The sequence below is a fragment of the Engystomops pustulosus genome, chromosome 7 (genome assembly GCF_040894005.1).
Source record: "Engystomops pustulosus chromosome 7, aEngPut4.maternal, whole genome shotgun sequence".
Lineage (NCBI taxonomy): Eukaryota > Metazoa > Chordata > Amphibia > Anura > Leptodactylidae > Engystomops > Engystomops pustulosus.
In genome coordinates, this window is record NC_092417.1 from 122,255,382 (window position 1) to 122,277,623 (window position 22,242).

Here is a 22,242-nt window from a genome sequence, read left to right on the forward strand (position 1 = left end):
CTGTAACTGATGATGCTCGATGTATTAAACATAAACGACTTACGGCTGCTACAAGTGTACCTGTAACTCACACTGCTATTAGCCGATCAAGAACATTTTCTTTAAACCGGATATGACACAATTGATTAATCAGGTGCATGAAGGCAATTTAACTGCATACCATGTTGTTTTTACTGACACCATGTCTAAGGCTTGGGAACAAGCTGAAACGTGTAGGTGGGCTGCCTACATGTCACTTTATTTGTACCTTTTAATGTAAGAAGAATAAAAGTTTAGGAATTTTTATTGGATGTGCCACGCATACTTTCTTCTATTTGGACTATTTTGGATAATCAAGCCAGAAGCACGTGGGCACTCCAAACAAGCTTCCACTTTCCTCAAAGCAAGTACCTGGATACAAGGGTATGTGAGACATTTCTCTGTGCTTCTCTCTCTGTTTGCTACAAAATTGTCAGGCAAACTCATGATCAGGGACAGGCAGGAGGTTGAGACAGGCAGCACGGGATCTAAGTCAATAATGTAAGCGGGGTTGCAAAGGGAATTCGGCTTTCTCTGAGGCACTAGGCACAAAGATCCGACAGGGGACACAGGAAGAGGCGGGAATGTATCTTGGCAGGTGGCCAGCTAGCGCCAATTATCGGCACACTGGCCCTTTAAATCTTACAGAGCGGGTGCTCCTAGGAGGTCGCCGCTGGAACTGGGAGAGGTGAGTTAACAGGCATGCAAGCTCCGGGGGCACATTAAGGCACATGGGTGCACCTGCGACCCGTGACAGCTACCTGTAGTTGTCCTAACATTTATAGAACACTTACATCAAGAGAACTAGGAACAATAGTAAGAGAACATGTTTGCATCATAATTAAAGCTAAAAAAAATGACTATCATATATATTCGAGTATAAGCTAACCCCAGTAGCAGCCAAGACCCCTAATTTTAACACAAAAAATACGGAAAAACCTATAGACTTCAGTATAAGCTGAGAATGGGAAATGCATTGGTCACACCCCCCCCCCCCCTCCACAGTATATAGCCTGCAAGCCCCTGTAGTATATAGCCTTCCATATCCCTATAGACAGGGCCAGTTCTAGACAAAGTGGGGCCCTGGGCAAAACTAAAAGTGGGGCCACAAAATAAAACTATTTTATGACCAGTTACAGTCAGTAAGAGGATCCCTTTAGTATAGTAAAACAAACTGTATGGTAGAATTTTATAGGAGATAGATGATAGGGAGATTGATGAGCAGCACGGTGGCTCAGTGGTTAGCACTACAGCCTTGCAGCGCTGGTCCACATCTGCAAAGAGTTTGTATGTTCTCTCCGTGTTTGTGTGGGTTTCCTCTGGGTCCTCCAGTACTCCAAAACATACTGGTAGATTGAGGAGATTGTGAGCCCCATTGGGGACAGGGACTGATCTGGCAAGCTCTGCGCAATCTGTGTATAAAGGAATTATTCATTATAATTACATGTATTATGATAGAAGATAAATATGAAAGATGATAGACTTCTAGATGCAGAACTATAAAGTAGATAATATATATATATATATATATATATATATATATATATAGTAGATAGATATGAGAGATAAATACAGTAGAAGAGAAATAGAAGATTGATTGAAAACTAGAAAGAGAAAAAGCGAGATATAGAAATGGGCAGACTATATAAGATAGATAACTAGACAGATAGATATATAGACAGGAGATAGATGATAAGCATCTTCACTCGGGAATTCACCCAAGAGGTATTAACCGTTTCACTGCCAGGCACTTCTGTATATTTGGTTGCGTTATAGGCCAGCGCAGTTTTTAGAATTTTGACATTTACAAATATATTGAAATTACAGCAAAAGGAATTGAAGTAAACCGCAGCAAACAGGCTACATACAGTAGCAGGGAGGCTACATACTCGAGGGGGGCAGGCAGGGTATATACTCGAGGGGGCAGGCAGGCTATATACTCAAAGGGGCAGGCAGGCTGGCTATATACTCAAGGGGGCAGGCAGGCTGGCTATAAACTCCAGGGGGCAGGCAGGCTGGCTATATACTCCAGGGGGCTGGCAGGCTATATACTGGGGGGGGGGGGCTGAGACCAATGCATTTCCCACCCTCGGCTTATACTCGAGTCAATAGGTTTTTCCAGTTTTTTGTGTCAAAATTAGGGGTCTCGGCTTATACTCAAGTATATACGTATCAATAAAACAGATTGAAAAGTAAAGGCACTAAATAATTTGGAAAGCAGACAACCAGGGGATGCATTTGTCAATTAACATTTGACCACCCTCATGTAACTTTGTGATAAACGCAAATTATTATAAACAATAAGTGCATTGAAAATGCCTTGATAACGTATGTTTTTACATAAAACTCACATCAAAGTGAGAAGATTTATATATACCACAATACTCAACATCAAGAATTTACTCTCCCTAAAATGCTAAAACAAAAACCATGAAATATTTGGTTTCTATCCACAAATGTGTTTAAAAAGTTATAACGCACAAAATAAAAAGCTCCTATTCTGTCAAAATCCAATTTTTCCAGAAGTCAATTGGCAATAAAATGCAAAGATTGCATGAAAATTCAAAAGAATACTTATATAAAGAAAACATACTTTCTTAAAACAGTAAGATGTGAGGAGATCATACATCCCCCACATGTGTATATTCACCAAAATATGCAAACGTGAAATCCACAAGGGGCACCAAACTATTTTTGCATTGTATGTCCCTTACACAATGGTAACCCATATAAATAAATATATATCCATAAATCAAGCTAAAGAGAAAATAAGTTGCTTTTAGATGTATTAGCCGCACAATAACAGAACCCTCCGCGCTTCATAAGAATTTGAGTGACAGTGTCATAACGTAGGTGTAAATAATGGTGCAAAATAAAAACTTTATTCCAGAACATGTGTGTGTTTTTGGTGTTACATATAACTTTATGGACATGTTCTGGGTTGCGGGGTTAATATGTAGCGACATTAGGCGAAGATGATCGAAAGTTCATCTTCATCAGTCAATTTTCGCAAAAAACCCCCCCAAAAAATAATTTAAAAAATAAAAGGAGCAAGTGTGTTTTTAGATAGTTCTGTATAGGAGAGGGTTAAAAACATGAATATTAGTTAATATTATTCCTCATCAAAGTGTAGTAACATATAAAGTGAATATTTCCATTATCTGTGAGGTGCAGCAGCTCCTGTGTCCAGGAAATTCTCCCTGTAGCCTGATGGCTAAGAATCTGTAGGGGGCACACTTCATGGGGCTATATCTCTGGCTATGTGACACTTAGAACCTTATTTTTTCCAATGAAAGAGGTGAGTCTCCTCTTTGATATGAATCTAAATTTGTGTTTCTAAGTGTCAGGAAAACGGAGATATTAACTGTTAAAATGCTGTCTGGATCTATGATATCTAGAAACACAATTCTAGATTAATTTGAAAGAAGATCCTCTTTCAGGGGGCCCTGGGCAAATGCCCACTTTGCCTACCCATAGCGCCGGCCCTGCCTCTAGTATAAAGTCTGGCAGTCCCTGCACCCAATATAAAGCCTGTAGGAAAAAAACAAAAAGTGTACTTACCTACCGAAGCCCCCTGGCAGGTCTTCATCTTTCCATTGCGGCCCCAGCATCAGCTCCCTGTCCCAGCATGGTCCATCACAGACACCATGACATCAGCCATTCGCTGACGATATAGTGTGTGCGGATGCCGGCGCACACATTAGAATGTCAGTGTGCGGCTGACGTCATGGTGCCTGTGACGGACCACGTGCGCAGGGGCGACGGAAGGTGACTACACTTTTTGGGGGGGGTTTTTTGTGACTGGAGTATAAGCCGAGGTAGGGTTTTTCAGCACATTTTTTTTTGCTGAAGAACTCGTCATATACTTGAGTATATACAGTAATTGGAAAGAACTTAAAGGAAACCTACCACTTGCAAATTGTACTTCTAAGCATCCAATACCGTGCGCCAGCTCAGGGTGAGCTAGTGCCGGAGCATATCTTAGTTATTTTCATAAACCGCTGTAATGCTTTTAAACACTTTTGTAATCTTAATATTCGAAGCAGCTTCAGCACACGGTGGTACGCGCTCGATGCACCATGCGCGCCACTGTAGGCACGTGACGTCACCGATTCCTATTCAGGCGCACTCACGGTCGCGGGCATGGTGCACCGAGCGTGTACCACTGTGCACCGAAGCTGCTTTGAATATTAAGATTACAAAAGTGTTTAAAAACATTACAGTGGTAAAAGCATAAAGCATTTCATACAGCGGTTTAGGAAAATAATGAAGATATGCTCCAGCACCAGCTCATTTGTAAGTGTTAGGTTTCCTTTAACCCCTTAATGATCGCCCTATTGGGAATCTACGTCGGTCATTAAGGGTACTTCTTCTGACGCGACGCCTTTCTACGGCGCCGCGTCAGAAGAAGATTTCGGGACATCGGGTCAGTATAGTGCTGTGTCGGGCTGTGATATCACAGCCCAGACCCGGCACTAACACCCGGGATCGGAAAAACTCCAATCCCGGCTGTTTAACCCCATTACACGCCGCGGTCAAGTGTGTCCCACGTGGATCGGACCCCCCCGGTGTGCTTACCGGGGGATCCGATCCCTCCTGCCGCTGCCCCCTGGGTCCGGCGAGTGACCCGAGGCTTCCGGCTCCTCTTCTCGCCGGGTTCTGCCTTCCAAGTGTATTGCAGTGTAGAGGCTTGAATAAGTGATCGGATGATCGCTTGTTCAAGCCAAAAGGTGGAAAATATGTGAAAGTAAAAAAAAAAAAAGATTAACTCATTTTATAATAATAATTAAATAAATAAAAAAATAAAGTCCCATAATCTCCCCAGATACACATATAATGCAAATACAGTATATAAAACACAAAAACACACGAAAAATGTACATATTTGGTATCACCGCGTCCGTATTAATCTGTACAATAGATCTAAATCAATATTGAACCCGCTCGGTGAACGACGAAAAAAAAAACTACGAAAAACTTCCGGTAATATACAATTTTTCATTAAACACCATCATAAAAAAATGTTCTAAAAAGTGATCAAAAAAAGCTACCTTCCCTAATATGATATGACTGAAAAGAACAACTCTTTTCGCAAAAAAGAAGCCCTCAACCAGGTCTGACAACAGAAAAATACAGAAGTTATGGCCCTAAAAAGTTATCAATAGGAAAAACAATGCGATATACTCCAATATTGGTTTTGCTCAGGAAAATTGAGCAAAGATAAGAAAAACTATATAAATGAGGTATCACCGCAATTGTAGTGAACCAGAGAATAAAGATAAAATATTATTTTTATGTTATGGTGAGCGGGGGGGGGAATGCTAAAAATCCAAAATAAAAATTGATGATTTTGTTTGTGTCCCCCTTGAAATAGTTAATAAAATCTCATGAATAAGCTATAGACCCCCAAAATGAATTATCTATACATTGTATCTCATCCCGTAAAAAATAAGCCCTCATATGTTTGCATTACCAAAAAAAATAATTTATAGGTAGTACAATGTGACAATACAAATCTGCTGTGAATGGCGCCTCCATTCATTCTATACTTAGCCGTGCGCCCGTACAGAAGTTTACCACCACATATGGGGCATCAGTACACTCGGGAGGAATTGGGCATCAAACGTTGCAGTGCGTTTCATCATTTAATTTATTCTGAAACTGTCAGTTTGGCCTAAATGAATGTATTTTCCAAAAAAATTCCATAGTTTCTAAATCGAAGGTCCATATTGTTTTAACCCATGTGAAACACTTAAAGGGTTAATGGACTTAATAGAAATTGTTTTACATACATTGAGGGGTGACGTTTCTATAGTGGTGTCATTTATGGGGTGTTACTATTATTTAGTCACTTGGAAGCTGAGTTTTCCCTCAAAATGTGAGTTTTGGCAATTTTCATGAAAATGAGAAAAATCGCACCTAAAGTTCTGCACCTCATAACATCCTAGAAAAATGCGGATGCATAAAATATCATCCCAACATAAAGCAGACATTCCGTAAATGTTAATTATCAAGCTTTTTGGGTAGTTTTACTTCCTGTCTGGAAAGCAGAACATTTCAAACTTGGAAAATGAAGAATTTTTACAAACTTTTGCCAAATTTTCACTTTTTTTCAGAATGAATCGCAAAACGTATCACTTAAATTTTACAACTAACATGAAGTACAATGTGTCACGAGAAAACATTCTCAAAATCACCGGGATATGTTAAAGCGTTCCGAAGTTATAAACAATTATCGTGAGACATGTCAGATTTGAAAAATCGAGTCTGGTCATTGAGCTGAAAACTAGTGTCGGTGATAAGGGGTTTAACCCCTTAACGCTGAAGCCACTTTTCACCTTCCTGACACGGCCCATTTTTTAAAATCTGACATGTGTCTTTTTAAGTGGTTATAACTTTGGAACGCTTTAACATATCCAGTTGATTTTGAGATTGTTTTTTCGTGACACATTGTACTTCATGCTGGTTGAGAAATTTAATCAATATATTTAGTATTTATTTATGAAATAAATGGAAATTTGGCAAAAATTTTGAAAAAAACAATGTTTTCCAAATTCAAAATTTTCTACTTTTTGGAAAGTTGGTCATATCACTAAAATAACTTTATAACTAATATTTTCCACATGTCTGCTTTAACTTGGCATCATTTTTCAAACCTCTTTTCCTTTATTTAGGATGTTAGGAGGCTTATAACTTTAGGTGCAATTTTTCAGATTTTCACGAAAATCATCAAAACCTACTTTTGGAGGGTCAATTTAGTTAGAAGTGACTTTATAAGGCCCACATGACAGAAAACCCCCACAAATGACACCATTTTAGAAACTACACCCCTCAAAATATTCAAAACAACCTTTGGGAATTTTGTTAACCCTATGAGCGTTTCATGAGGGTGAAAGATAAATGAAAGTGAAATTAGAGAAATGTAATTTTATCTTACTATAGATTCATTGAACACTAAAATTTGCACCTTCACAATGGGTTAAAAAGGAAAATGCATTTTACAATGTTGAGGGCAATTCCTCCTGAGTATGCCAATACCCATTTTGTCACTGTACCATGCTGTACGGGCACAGGGGGGCACCTGGAAGGGAAACAGCGTTGTTTCGTTTTTGCAGGGCAAATATGGCTGAAAAAGTTTTCATGTGTCAGGATGCATTTGGAGAGCCGTAATGGTACCAAAACAGAGGAAAGCCCCAACATGAGACACCATTTTGGAAAGTACACCCCTTGGAGAGTTTAGCAACGTGTAATTTGTGTATTTTCCCCAACAGGTGTTTGATTCAATTAGGCCCCAAAAGGGAAAAAAGGTGAAAATTTTCTAACAAAAGTCACTTTTACCCCAAATTTTTGTTAGCCACAAGGGATAAAAGATTAAACAACCCCCATAAATGTGTAAAACTATTTCTCCTAAGCACAGAACTGCACCACTTTTGCATATAAAGTGTTGTATGGGTGCACAGTAGGGCTCAGAAGGGAAAGAGGGGCTTTGGCCTTTTAGAAGCCAGATTTGACAATCATCCTTTACATGTGTCAGGATGCATTTGGAGAGCCCTAGTGGTACCAAAACAGAGGGGAACCCCAACAAGTGTCACCATTTTGGAAAGTGCACCCTTTGGAGAATTCAGCAAGGTGTAATATGTGTATTTTCCCCTACAGGTGTTTGCTTCAATTAGGTCCCTAAAAGGAAAAAGGTGAACATTTTCCCAAAAAAGTCACTTTTACGGCTAATTTTTGTAACCCATAAGGCATTAAAGATGAAACAACCCCAAAAAATGTGTACTAGCATTTCTCCCGAGTATAAAATTGCCCCACACATGCAAATAAAATGTTGTATGGGTACGCAGTGAAGCTCAGAAGGGAAAGAGGGGCGTTGGCCTTTTAGAAGCCAAATTTGACAGACATCCTTTACATGTGTCAGGATGCATTTAGAGAGCCGTAGTGGTACCAAAACAGAGCGGAACCCCAACAAGTATCACCATTTTGGAAAGTACACCCCTTAGAGAATTTAGCAAGGTGTAATATGTGTATTTGTCCGTAAAGGTGTTTGATTTAATTAGGACTTAAATAGATAAAAGGTGAACATTTTCTTATAAAGGTCATTTTACTCCTAATTTTATATAGCCACAAGGGATAAAAAAATGTAATAACCCCCCAAAATGTGTAAACCTATTTCTCTCAAGTGTAGAAGTACCCCACATGTGTATATAAAATGTTGTATGGGCGCACAGTAAAAGGAAAGGGGAATGTTTGCCTTTTAGAAGCCAAATTTGACAGAAATGTTTGACATGCATTTGGAGAACCCTAGTGGTATAAAACAGAGAAGAATCCAAAAAGTGACCCTAATTTTTGAACGCACACCCCTTAGAGAATTTTGCAATGTGTAATATATGCATTTGCCCCTACAGGTGAATGATCCAATTAGGCCCTAATCATTAAAAAGGTGAAAATTTTCCTATAAATGTCACTTTACCCCTAATTTATGTAAGCCACAAGGGATAATATATTAAATAACCCCAAAAAAGGTGTAAAACTATTTCTCCCGAGTGTAGAAGTACCCCACATGTGCATATAAAATGCTTTATGGGCGCACAGTAGAGGAAAAGAGGGATGTTTGTCTTTTAGAGGCCAAATTTGCAAGAAATCCTTCACATGTGTCAGGATGCATTTGGAGAGACGTAGTGGTACCAAAACAGAGGAAAACCCGAAAAGTGACCCTAATTGTTGAATGTACACCCCTTGGGGAATATAGCAAGGTGTAATATGTGGTGTAGTGTAATACACGTGGTGAAATGAGCATTTTGAACATACAGGTGGTTTCCAAATATGATGTGCAATGGAGTCCAAGATGGAAATTTCAATTATTTCTGGAAAGTTCAGTGCCCGTTATGTGGCGCCCCTTATGAAATAATGGAGGGGTATAGGGAGCAACGGGACATAACAGTTGTTACAATTATTCATTTTACCAAAATTAATTCACAATAGGTTGGGCGTGAATTGTGAATGTCTAGTGTATAAGGAGGTAGAATATACCAGGGGACCAACTAAACTTTTGTCACTCTGGAGTTGTCGCAGGTCTCTTAGTAGTATGTAGTGTCCATCCTTACTCCTCTTTTGGAACAGACTCTTTATTGAGTCTTATCTTTAGAAGCAGCAGAATTCACCGGGAAAATGCTGTCCTGGCAAAACACAGGAACATCTAAACCAGAGGTACTGGGGCCCCGTCCTTCTTGTCCCAATATTAGTTTCCTAATATCTTCCTCTTGAAAACGGAGAAATGATACGGCAGGACCTGCACATTGGAACAGCTCGTAAGAGTTGTACAGCATCATCTGTACAATGTGCACAGCCAGCACTTTTGTACCATATCTTCGTTTTTCGTAGGGAAATTATCGCCAAGTGTTGCTCTTATTCACCCTAGCGATGCCCATTGTGACGAATATTGCTGCTTTTGGCTGGACCAAATCGACCGGCCAATAGCGGCAAACATGGACAGAGGGGGGCAATAAAACCCCTCTGGACCGCAAGGCAAAATTGGTGGCTGTCAGGAACAGCCGCCACCCTACCCCGATCACCGTGTCTACAGACATGGTGACCGGTATTACTGACGTCATAAGTAAATTCGCTGCTATTGGCTCATCTGAATTGATGAGCCAATAGCAGCAATAATAAACTGGGGGTGTGTGGGGGGGACGTAACCCTTCTGGTCCATGGGGCAGGATGGATGGCTGTCAGGAACAGCCGCCGTCTTACCCCGATCAGTGAACAGCTGCCGTCTTACCCTGACCGGTGTTGGAAAGTCACTACCCGCCGCACCGTTCTATAACAACGCTCGTTGGCTATAGGCTATACAATCTTTATTTATTTTTTAAGCAATTTAGACAAATAAGGGCTTATTTTTTGCGAGACGAGATGCACTGTAAAAAAAACTTTATTTTAGTGGGTTTTTAGCATATTGAAGCAATTTTATTAACTTTTTACGTGTGGAGGAAAATAAAATCATCAATTCTTCTTTTGGATTTTTAGCATTTTTTGGGGGGGGTGTTCACTGTAGCATAACAATAATATATTATCTTTATTCTACGGATCACTACGATTACGGTGATACCTCATTTATATAGTTTTATTTTTATTTGTCCAATTTTATTGAAGGAAAACTAGAATAGAAAAAATTGCATTTGTTTTAGTATTGCCATTTTTATAGCGGCATAATTATAGTATTTTTTGGTTTACGGAGCTGGTTGTAAGCTTATTTTTTGCGTGACAAGTTGCTCTTTTTATTGGTATCATTTTGGTGCTTGTAACTTTTTCGGATCACTTTTTAGAACATTTTTTGTAAAGCAATTTGATAAAAAGTTTTAATTTTTGACAAGTTTTTGGGTTTTTTTTTTTACCACGTTCACCGAGGGGGTCCAATTATGATTAGGATTTATTGTACAGATTGTTACGGACGCATCGATACCAAATAAGTGGGGTTTTTTTGTGATTTAGTGTTTTTTATACTTTATTACTTGTGTAAAGGGAAATGTGGTGTTTGGGGGGACTTTCACTTTCTTTTATTATTTATTTTTATTGTAAAAAACGTTTATTTATTTATTTTTACTTTTTTTACTGTTACTGACATCTAAGCTTGAACAAGTGATCTTCTGATCACTTGTTCAAGCTTTTTTACAGGTTACACAGTGCAATACAGATGTATTGCACTGTGTAATGTAAGACACTGAGCATGCTGCGCATGCCCAGTGTCTTACAGCCGGGTCCTGCCAGGAGGCACGGACCCGGCTTCCGGAGGGAGATCTCGCAGCCCCGGGCACCGGCAGTCCCGGGGCTGCGATCGGAGCAGCGGACCACCCCGGTAAGCGCCGCGGGGGGGTCCGATTCAACTTCAGGTATCTTTAAATGCCTCTAACACGCCGCGGTCAGCGCGACCGCGGCGTGTTAGGGGTTAACACGCGCGATCGGAGAAATCTCCGATCGCGGGTGTTAGAGGCGGGTGTCGGCTATAATATATAGCCGACACCCGCAGCTTCTGGCGCCGGCTCCGTTCAGGAGCCGGCGCCAGAAGCTTGACGTAATAGTACTGCATTTTGCGGGAACGCACCTCCCGCGATGCAGTACTATTACGTCAAATGTCGGGAAGGGGTTAAGCCAATCCTGCACCATTTAATACATAATAATACCTTTATTTATATAGCGCAAACAGATTACGCAGTGCTCCACAGAGCTTGCCAAATTGGTCACAATTTCTACCAGAAACATAATTGCAATCCAAGGGAGTTTTTGGTACAAGGTATAGAGATAATACACTGTGGCATGAGAGGAGGGGACATGAAAAAAACTTTGGAAGAAAAAGAATGCAAATGGATTGTCCGATTGGGAACGATGTCTCTGATAGGATTGAATAAAGCATTTAGCTTTTTTTGCCCCTTTCCTAGCATAGTAGAAGTATAGAATCATAAATTCCTTTAATAGCTTGAAGCCTCTTTAGCCACATATGTTATGTATTTATGTTGTACTTTATATAATTATCGATGTAGGTGATATTACTTTACGATTCCAATTTTGTATTATCAATGCATTTTTTACCCCCTAGGGCAGGGGTCAGACTCTATGGCTCGCGAGCCAGATATAGCTCTTTTGATGGCTGCATATGGCTCGCAGCCAGGGCTCCTATCCAGAGGCATAACTACAGCCGCAGCAACTGCTAAGATGCCTGCCAAGACCAGGGGCCGTATGTCCGGGCCCCTGTTGTGCCCCCAGCTGTAGTTATGCCCCTGGATGTATTCGGCAGAGCAGCGCAGGGGTACGCGGGGTTAATTCAGGGGCGGCGCCTCCCTCTCTGTCCTTGCTGCAGCCTCCACCATCTGTGAGAGAGGGAGGGGAGGAGTCTGTCTGCCTGCAGCCAATCCCGGGGCTGGATGTAGCAGCGCGGGAGATTCATTCAGAGGAGAGAGCTGCATACTCCAGAGACATCCAGCACCTGAGGAGAAGGAGTCAGCAGCCGGGAATCAGCCAGAGATAAGTCCTCCCTCCCCCCAGTGTCTCCTCACACTCTGCCTTAGCCTTTTAGTGTCCTGTGTGCAGGAGCAGCTATGAAAATCTCCTGAGACCCCTCTGCATCATCCCCTCATATCTTCCCCCACCACTGCATTTCTACATTAATGTGAGGTTCTGCAGCAGCTTAGACACATAATAGCTTGGGCCAAAGACAAAATTTGTGTGCACAGCCCCTTTAGGTGCAGATTTTTCAGTCTTGTGGGACACAGAGCAGCTGCCACACAAAACTGGTGCAAACATGTTATAAATACATGTACAAGCTCCAAAGATGTTCTATGCAGTGCAAAGTCTCCAGAAAACTGGTGCAGATACTTTAATAAATGTCTATTATAATGTTCTGCAGCTTTTGGCTCATGTATGGGGATGTTCTGCAGCAGTTGGCTCATGTATAGGGATGTTCTGCAGCAATTGGCTCATGTATGGGGATGTTCTGCAGCGGTTGGCTCATGTATGGGGATGTTCTGCAGCGGTTGGCTCATGTATGGGGATGTTCTGCAGCGGTTGGCTCATGTATGGGGATGTTCTGCAGCAGTTGGCTCATATATAGGGATGTTCTGCAGCAGTTGGCTCATGTATGGGGATGTTCTGCAGCGGTTGGCTCATGTATGGGGATGTTCTGCAGCGGTTGGCTCATGTATGGGGATGTTCTGCAGTGGTTGGCGTCTGTATAGGGATGTTCTGCAGCGGTTGGCGTCTGTATAGGGATGTTCTGCAGCAGTTGGCGTCTGTATAGGGATGTTCTGCAGCGGTTGGCGTCTGTATAGGGATGTTCTGCAGCGGTTGGCGTCTGTATAGGGATGTTCTGCAGCGGTTGGCTCATGTATAGGGATGTGCTGCAGCGGTTGGCGTCTGTATAGGGATGTTCTGCAGGGGTTGGCGTCTGTATAGGGATGTTCTGCAGCAGTTGGCGTCTGTATAGGGATGTTCTGCAGCGGTTGGCGTCTGTATAGGGATGTTCTGCAGTGGTTGGCTCATGTATAGGGATGTTTTGCAGCGGTTGGAGTCTGTATAGGGATGTTCTGCAGCGGTTGGCTTATGTATAGGGATGTTTTGCAGCGGTTGGAGTCTGTATAGGGATGTTCTGCAGCGGTTGGCTCATGTATGGGGATGTTCTGCAGCGGTTGGCTCATGTATGGCAATGTTCTGCGGCAGATGGCGCGTGTGTAGGGAATGTTCAGCAGCGGATGGCACGTGTATTGGGGGGTTCTGCGGCAGATGGTGCATGTGTTCCTGATTTTTAGTAAATTGAAGCTACAAATTCGCTATCTGACTGCGCAACCTCTTTTTTTGTTTGCTTTATTTAAAACCAACACTTTTAAAAGTGCCACTCACAGAACAATCACTCCAGCAGTCATTGGTAAAGCAAGGAGTGTTCCTCCTGCTGTACTAAGCCGCCACTGGACCAAAACAATGGTAATTCCCTGTAAAATAAAAACTAGATAATTTACATTGGAGCTTGCCATGTAGGACATCTCGCCCAGCACTCTGGCTTCTTCCTTCTATTGCGCAGGCCCTATTAGCTGCATCTCTCATGATCAGGTGGGAAGAAGCCAGATCCAGTCATGCTTTATCCAAAAGATAGAGTTCAGAGATTACGACCAGCTTGTCACTGGGTTTATGAAGTACGTTTTTGTATAAGACAAACAAATCGCCCAATCGGACGTATATACCCAATTGTCACTAAAACATAGCTTTTATTAATCTTTACTTAAAAAAGAAAAAAGAGAGACTGAAAAAGTACAACAAAGGGAGAGAAAGTGTAGTTGTATCCAACACACTGTGATTAAAATTACAGACAGTGTTTTGTCAGAGCTTTCATTGTATGATAAGTCGGGAGACAACCTATGTAGGTGTAGACTGTATTTATTTTGAATTTTTACTCTGATCTAATTAGCAAATAGGGATCTAGAAGGCATGTGTATCTATCCCTGTCGGGAAGCCTCCCTAGAGTATGAGCAGGGGTATGCAAGTCCTCCCCTATGGGGCAGATGTCGCCCATGCGTTATCCTCACACTTAGAGGATTATTGCAGTTCTGCTTCACTTATCCCTATTGCTATGCTCTGATAAGTATTCTATACAGTCTACACTACAACGGTTTTTAAATTTTATTCATATCCCTCTTTTGCTCTGCAATCTCACTGCTGATCTAAAATTTCTAATGATATAGCCCCCCCGACATGTTTCGCCACATAAAGCAGCGTCCTCAGGGGTGCTGGGGCTATAATGCGGCACACCACGTGAATCCCCGTCCTTTATAGGTCCTCATCATGACGTGGTAAAGAAGGGCCCGTCTCTACCAGCCAATTAGGAGGCTGGATCCCACCAACCAATAGTGGTGGTGGGTTGTGTCCTCTATTATCCAGTCATGTAGTCACTCTGTAACATCACTGGATGCGGCCGTTATCTGCGCATGTCTGTTTTTCTTAGCGCCGGCCTCTCTCATCCCAGTGCGCATGCCCATACACTTTAGGTCTAGACCTCGCGCATGTCCGTTTTACTTAGTCTCCGCAGACCCACTGCGCACGTTCACAGATGTGCGCTCAATTCCTTCTCTCCGCGCATGACATGGTACTTAGATTGTGTTTCCCTTTTCAAGTACCATAGGTCTGCCTATCCACAGAGCTGGTAAGTGGAATGTGGGCTGGGATATAGAGTGGACTCTAATGACTAGGTATTATATAGCTAGGTAAGAGAATACAGGGCTATGAGAGTACTAAATATTGAGAATATAAAGTATATGCGATTCACTCTAGGTTTCGGTACTTTCAGTGTGCCCCTCAGTATTGGGTTCACACTTTTTTCACAAGGAATACTGTCTAACGGTACAACTCCATATTTTATAAATGGGTGATGTACATTAGTACCTCTGGCCGAGTCTTCCACACGTAGTACTCTCATTCAGTACATATCCATCTTAATGTCGGACTGTCCCATTACTTCACGTTCTTAATGTTGTTTCCTATCTCCGTTGGGATTATTTACCAAAAGAAGGGGAGAGGTGGTGTGCCTAATCGGTTGGATTGTCCTTCTTCCTAAAAAATTCTTATATATTGTCACTTGTTGAATCAAAGGGGATTCATTCATAAGAAGGCTGCATAGGTGAACCCCTCATTTAAGCCTCTTGGGCTCAATGTTCCCAATCTATAAATCCATTTCGCCTCCAGCTGGAGGAGGCCTCGATCGAGGTACCCCCTCTTATCCCTGTTTTTAGGCAATCTATTCCCCAGAAGCGAAGTTGTTCAAGGTCCCCATTGTGCACTGATTTCATATGTTTTGATAAAGATATATCCTTTTTAGTTCTTACGGTACTAAGATGTGAGGAGACCCTTTTCTCAGCTCCTGTACCGTTTTACCAATGTACAACGAAGTCTACGCAACAACGAAGTCTACGTGTGGAAACGACGCGAGCAAGGCCCATATGCCAATACAAGTACGCCAAAATCCATCTTGAAAAAGCGAAACAAAAGGGGTAAAAGGAGATATTATAATTCCCGAGTCAGTTTCTCGGAAACAGAAGAATCTAGAGACAGTCTGTCCTCAAATCAAATGTCTTCTCAAACGGAAGATGAGCGGAATGGAGCGAGACGTAAAAATAAAGATACTACGAACAAATCCAAGCCAGGAGAGAATCAAAGACCACCTAATAAACCGTCAAAAAACGGATCAGACGGTCAGGACGCAAACACAAGAAACATGGGAGTGAAAACTCGGGCCAAGAAGGACACTTAACAGAATCTGTTATAAATCTCTCTAGTAGAATTTTGTCCGATAATCAACTAAAAATATTAGCCAAAGGTCTTAAGTTTTCCCCTACAGTGGACTTTAACCTATTTAATACATTATTGGACATTAATAAATTAGTGCGTAATATTACGGTAAAGAAACATTTCAATGATGTGGACACATCAAACATGAATACAGTAGACATAATTGAGAGTTCTACATTTTCTACTAATAAACACAATGAATATATAGCAGACCTCATGAGATCAGATGTCATTATGGGCAATTTCCAAGAACAGGAAAATGTATTGACACTCAGGTTATTAGAATGTGAACAGTGTGAAGTCAATGACTGTGTAAATAATGAATTTCATACCACGAATGTGGATTTTTACACTATTAATTCACGGGTTCCTGCCCTAGATCATTTTCAGGATATAGTCGAGAAGGAATTGGTAGCACTACATAAAAAAGTGAAAGAAAAGGACTCACACCAAACACATCAGAACTTATTCAAGGGAGAAAGGGAGGCCCTAAAACAACTCAAAGAGGATCCAGATTTAATCATCAGGTCTGCGGACAAAGGGGGGGTCATAGTAGTGATGGATGCCGCCCTTTATAAGATCCTCAACGAAAATATGTTGAAGGATAACAACACGTACCGCACCTTAGAGTCTAATCCCACCAGTTTAGTCCAAAAACGCTTATTAAAAATACTGGATGAGGGGGTTGACCTGGGTATCATCACACAAAAAGAGAAAGATTTTCTATACGTGGCAGATCCCATCACTCCAGTCTTTCATTCACTCCCCAAAGTCCACAAGAATTGTTTCCCACCACCTCTAAGACCTATTGTGGCTGGGATAGGGGGGGTGGGTGAGAGACTGGGGGAATGGCTGGATCATTTCCTCCAGCCTATTACTAGAGTTACCCCATCGTTTTTACGTGATACAAAGCATTTGTTACAAATTATGAAAGATTTCGAATGGTAAGAGCAGTTTAAATGGGCGTCATGTGACGTCACTGCTCTGTACTCATCTATACCGCACGAACTAGGTCTCCTTTTCCTACGAAGGCACCTGGATAGGTACAGTACATACAGTACAGTTCTAAAAGAATACATAATTCTCACCACTGGATTTCTACTCCATAATAATTTTTTCTATTTCGACGGCACATACTACTTGCAAGTGGAGGGGGCCCCGATGGGGGCCAAATTTTCCCCCTCCCTTGCTAACATATATATGTTGCAATGGGAGGAGACTTACATTTTTTCACCCTCCAACCCACACCGGGCGTCTATAGTATGGTTTGGTCGGTACATAGACGATCTGGTGTGGGTGTGGAGGGGGTCAGAAATTTTGTTTACAGAATTTGTAAATTATCTCAATGATAATCAAATGAATTTAAAATTTACTTCCATGTTTGGAGGGAATTCAATCCCATTCTTGGATGTAACTCTAATAGGAGAGAACAATAGGGTTAAGAGTGTACCTTACAGGAAAGAAATGGCAAGAAACACCACCCTGCTAGCATCCTCATGTCATCCCCCCCACGTTACACAAAACATACCATATGGGGAGTTAGTACGTCTTAGGAGGAACTGCTCTGATGACGACGACTATGAAAAGGAGAAAATGAGCCTTAAAGTTAGACTCAACCGGAGAGGATATCACAAATCCGTAGTCAATAAAGCGTCAAGTAGGGTTTGCAATTTGAAGCAACAAGATTTATTAATAGACAAATCGAAAAATAGAGGAAGAGGGGTCAGTCCTGCAACACAAGAATCTAAAACTTCTATAATATTCACCACGACATACAGTAGGCAATTTAGGGAAATCACCAAAATAGTTCAAAAATATGTCCCGATTCTACTACAAGATCCTACTTTGCACACTTTGTTAAACAATGGTATCAAATGTGTGGCGAAAAGAGCTCCCACGATAGGGAGTGCTCTCTCACCTAGTCTGTTTAAAAGTCAAAAAACCAACACGACTTGGTTAAACACCAAAGGTTGTTACAGATGCGGCCATATACAGTGCAAAGCATGTAGTTACATTACAGTGGATATGAATATAATATCTTGCACTACCAATAGGAGTTATCCTATTCGGTCATATCTTAACTGCAACACTAGTAATGCCATTTATTCGATTAAATGCACCAAGTGTAATGTACAATATATAGGACATACTACAGGTCCTCTCAAAATTAGGATCCGCCGTCACTTATCGGACATTACCAACGAGTCAGTAGGCATCTCTGCGGCATCGAGACATTTTAGAGAAATACATGGCAAATCTGCATGCCACTTTACATGGACTGGTTTTGAGAAGGTGACACATCCAATTAGGGGAGGCAATATGAAAAGGAAGTTATTGAATAGGGAAAGTTACTGGATTTTTGTAATGGAAAGCAGAGTACCACATGCATATGTACAATTCGTAACATGCATATGTACAATTCGTAACTCACCATAACATTGTTGCATAGTCCCCCAGTACGGCAGCTTATGTCTAGCCAACACACAATATTGTTGTCACAATGGGCTTTGACATATTTTACTCACACAGTTGTTGTTTGTTTTTTAAACCCACACTCACCTGTTGTTACTTTGTTCCGGACTTCGCTCCCGGTCATGTGACTTAGTGGGAGAAGGTCATGTGATCATGGAGGCGCGGCCCGGCACAGGTGACTGCTTAGCAAGGAGGGTGTTCCCTTCTCTGAACCACCCAGCCGATTAGCTTTAAAGGTGAGTGTGGCATGTTAGCAGACAGGTTAAGATTAAGACGGTTCTCCGTCGAAACGCGTCAACCTACCTGTATCCTCATGTATATGGCGTTTTAATCAATAAAGGAGAAAAGCATTGGCATCGTACCCATGTGAAGTCTATCGTGTTGTGCCGGTTTATCACTGGTTTTCCTGTTCACGCTTTATGGCTATGGATTGTTTTCTCCGAGCACCAGGATATCTCCACAAAGAGTGTACAGCCAAGACGGTCTGAAGGTTGGGTGAGCCAGCTTTACTTTTGTACCTTTTTCTACTTAGTAGTGGAGGTTACACTTTCTCTTTGTTTTACCAATGTACATCTTTGGACATCTACACTGTGCGACATAAATAACCCCTGTTGTTTTACAGTTAATATAATGTCTTATCTGATATGTCCGGGTGTTATCTGGATTAGAAAATTCTTTCTTCCTGGACATATATTTGCAGAGGGAGCAGTCCCCACAGGGAAAGGAGCCAGTTGTTCGAGGTGGCAGCCATGTCAGTAGAGCGGGGCGTTTTTCAGTATAGTGACTGTGTACCAGGAGATCTTTTAGCTTTTTCCCTCTTCGGTATGTTATTGATGGGTATTCTGTTAAGGCAGATTGGATGTCACTATCAGCCATCAAAAGGGGCCAGTATTTTCGAAAGATATCTATTATTTCCTGTGAGTATCCGTCAAAAGTACCTATACATCTAATTGGTCCACGTTGTTGTTGTTTTTTTTATCATTTTTTAGCAGGGTTTCACGGTCTGTCCCCTTGCTCTTTGGTAGGCCCTATGTAGAACCTTCTTTGGGTATCCCCTACTTCGAAATCGTGTGTATAGTTCTCCACATTCCTTTTCAAATTCCAAGTCAGTCGAACAGTTCCTCCTTGCCCGGAGGTATTGTCCCACCGGGATACCCCTTCTAAGGGGAGTCGGGTGCCAGCTTTTCCAGCTCAGCAAGTTATTGGTTGAGGTCTCTTTTCTGTATATGGAGGTCTGTAAAGAACCGTGTTCATCTATTTTGATGTTGAGGTCTAGGAAGCAGATATTTTCATGGTGTATTTCCGAAGTAAAGTGCATTCCTATTGTGTTAGTGTTCAGGCAATGGACAAAGTTCTTAAAGGTGTCTCTGTCCCCCTCCCACAGGATCAGGACATCGTCAATATACCTTCCCCAGAATGCTACGTGTTTGGTGAACTGTGCTAGCTCTTCAGAGAAGACAATTGTGGACTCCCACCACCCTAGAAAGATATTCGCGTACGTGGGTGCACAAATGGTCCCCATGGCGGTGCCTCTCACCTGATGGTAGAAGGCACCGACAAAGAGAAAATAATTGTCAGGAGAAATCTTAGTAAGGAAATCAGGAAAGTGTTGTGTTTCTTATATTGTACCGCTTTTGTGTTGAGAAAATAAGTGACTGCTTCCAGACCTAATGTGCGTTGGATATTACTATATAGGGCCTCAACGTCCAAACTCGCCAGGTAGGTATCCTTCGTCACTGTTATTCCCTGTAATTTAGTAATCACATCTTTCGTGTCCCTAAGATAGGATGGTAAAGAGGTCACAAAGGGTCGTAATAATTTGTCGATATACTCGCTTATCCCCTGAGTAAGGCTGTTGACACCTGAGACACTGGGTCTCCCAGGTATCGGTTTGGCTCGTTTATGCACTTTTGGTAGTGCATAAAATGTTGGTATTGTAGGTTTTTTTGTATAGAGATATTTAAACTCATCCTTTGAGATCATGTTCTCCTCAAGGGCCCCCATTAGTAGATCTGAAAGTTCTTGTACGAATCTACCTGTCGGGTCTCGCTCCAGTAGTTTATATGTATCTCTGTCTGCCAGTAGCCGTTTGACCATGTCCACATAGTCACATTTATCCATCAGTACCGTGTTCCCCCCTTTGTCCGAGGGTTTGAACACAACCCCTTCTAAGAGCCTTACGCTCCTCATTATCCAAATTCGAGGCTATCATTCTTTTGTTTGGTTTAATTTTCTCAAGGTCATTCGTTATCATACTTACAAAAGCCTCGATAAGCGGGTACTGTGAGAAGAGAGGTGTGTTCTTACTCTTTGGTTTTAAATTTGTTAGTGGTGGGGCTATGTCAGTAGGTGCCATTATATTCTCTTCTGCTAATTCTGATAGAAGTTGTACTACTCTCTCGTCATCAACAGTGGTCTCTTGTTCTAGATGTTTGTGATGTTTATGTAAAGCTATTTTTCGGGCAAACAGATTTACGTCTTTTATCCAGCAAAATCTGTCAAAGCTTGGTACAGGGGTAAATGATAAACCCTTTCGAAGTACCCTCAGTTGGATTCCACTGAGTTTTAGCCCTGAGAGATTAATCACCAGTTTATCTACCTGGTTTTGCTTAAGGACATCTGTGTCTATTTCCCTCTGTATCCCCATATCTCTCTGTCCCTTAGGGACATAATCGGGGTTGTCCCTAAAAAAGAGACTACAGGGGGGAATGTTTGTTGAGGGTTCCTGTTTACTCCCACCTGTATTGGAGTAGTAGTGCTTACTAGGTACGAAGTAATGGTGTTGTAGGTTCCTGGTCCCCCAGTGAGGTTCACATGTGACGTCACCGGGGCAGTGACAGGGACAAGCTCTCTTTGTCGCTGGTCAATTTCGGCTTTTTTCTGAGGTTCACTGGGGAGTTGTCCTTCTCCCAGATGTGCTGGCTTCTTAAAACTCTGTTGGTATGCTAATTTTTTGTTTTTATTTTTACGTTTGGTTCCACTTCTACCTCCTGCTACCGTTCTTTCCTCAGAGGCTGAGGTTTCAGATTCCGAAATGTCAGAATAATAGTTCTGACGTTGGTTGTTTTTATTGTTATAGACTTGTCCTGTTTCAAAGTCAGTACAGTCCCTTATATATTTGCAGTGTTTCCTCTCTTTAATTTCCGTTGTATATGTACTTACATTTTTTTGAGTTTTTCCTCTAGGGCCTTTTTTTAGCAAACTCTGCGTTGTTGCTAAATGTCTGAATCTCCTCTATTTCTTTCTATAAGGTCTCACTTGTTTTAAGCAGATAGGCTTTTTCGTAGTCATAGAGATAATTAATCAATCAAAGGGAACTCTCAGTTAGTATTTGTTGCCAACCTCGGAGAAATTCTGTATCCTCTTGGTGGGCGTTTGAGGACAAATTAATCCTCAATCCTGTGTAGATAATTTTTTGTTTGAGGTAGGTTTCCAAGCTAGCCACTTCCCAGCTGGCTCTTATGTAGGACTTATATGTTTTGAACAATCCCTTAAAGGCTATGTTGATATCTACCTTATTGAGAGGAAAGTTTTCTTTTGAGAACACAAATCCAGCTTCTGTTGGAATTGAATCAAAGGTAGGTTTCTGTGATAGGAAACATGCCATGACCTGGGTAAATGTATAGGTTTGCCGATTGCTCCTCAGGTAAACCTAATGGAACTTATTGTTCCTAGGTCAGACTCTAGTGAGGTGGTTACCTCTATTAGTTTTACTTTATCCAAAAGATAGAGTTCAGAGATTACGAAGAGATTATTCATATCCCTCTTTTGCTCTGCAATCTCACTGCTGATCTAAAATTTCTAACGATAAAGCCCCCCCCCGACATGTACATTAAAAAGAAGCCAGAGTGCTGGACAAGATGTGCTGCATCACAAGCTCCAATGTAAATGATCTATTTTTTATTTTACAGGGAATTACCATTGTTTTGG

The 22,242-nt window shown here is 41.6% G+C and overlaps 1 long non-coding RNA gene across 1 annotated transcript in view; it reads right to left on the reverse strand.

The window, feature by feature from the left end:
- The window catches only part of LOC140068950 (uncharacterized), a 122,009-nt gene that overhangs the window by 98,514 nt on the left and 1,253 nt on the right, over positions 1 to 22,242 (reverse strand). The gene's annotated exons all lie outside the window — the stretch shown is intronic.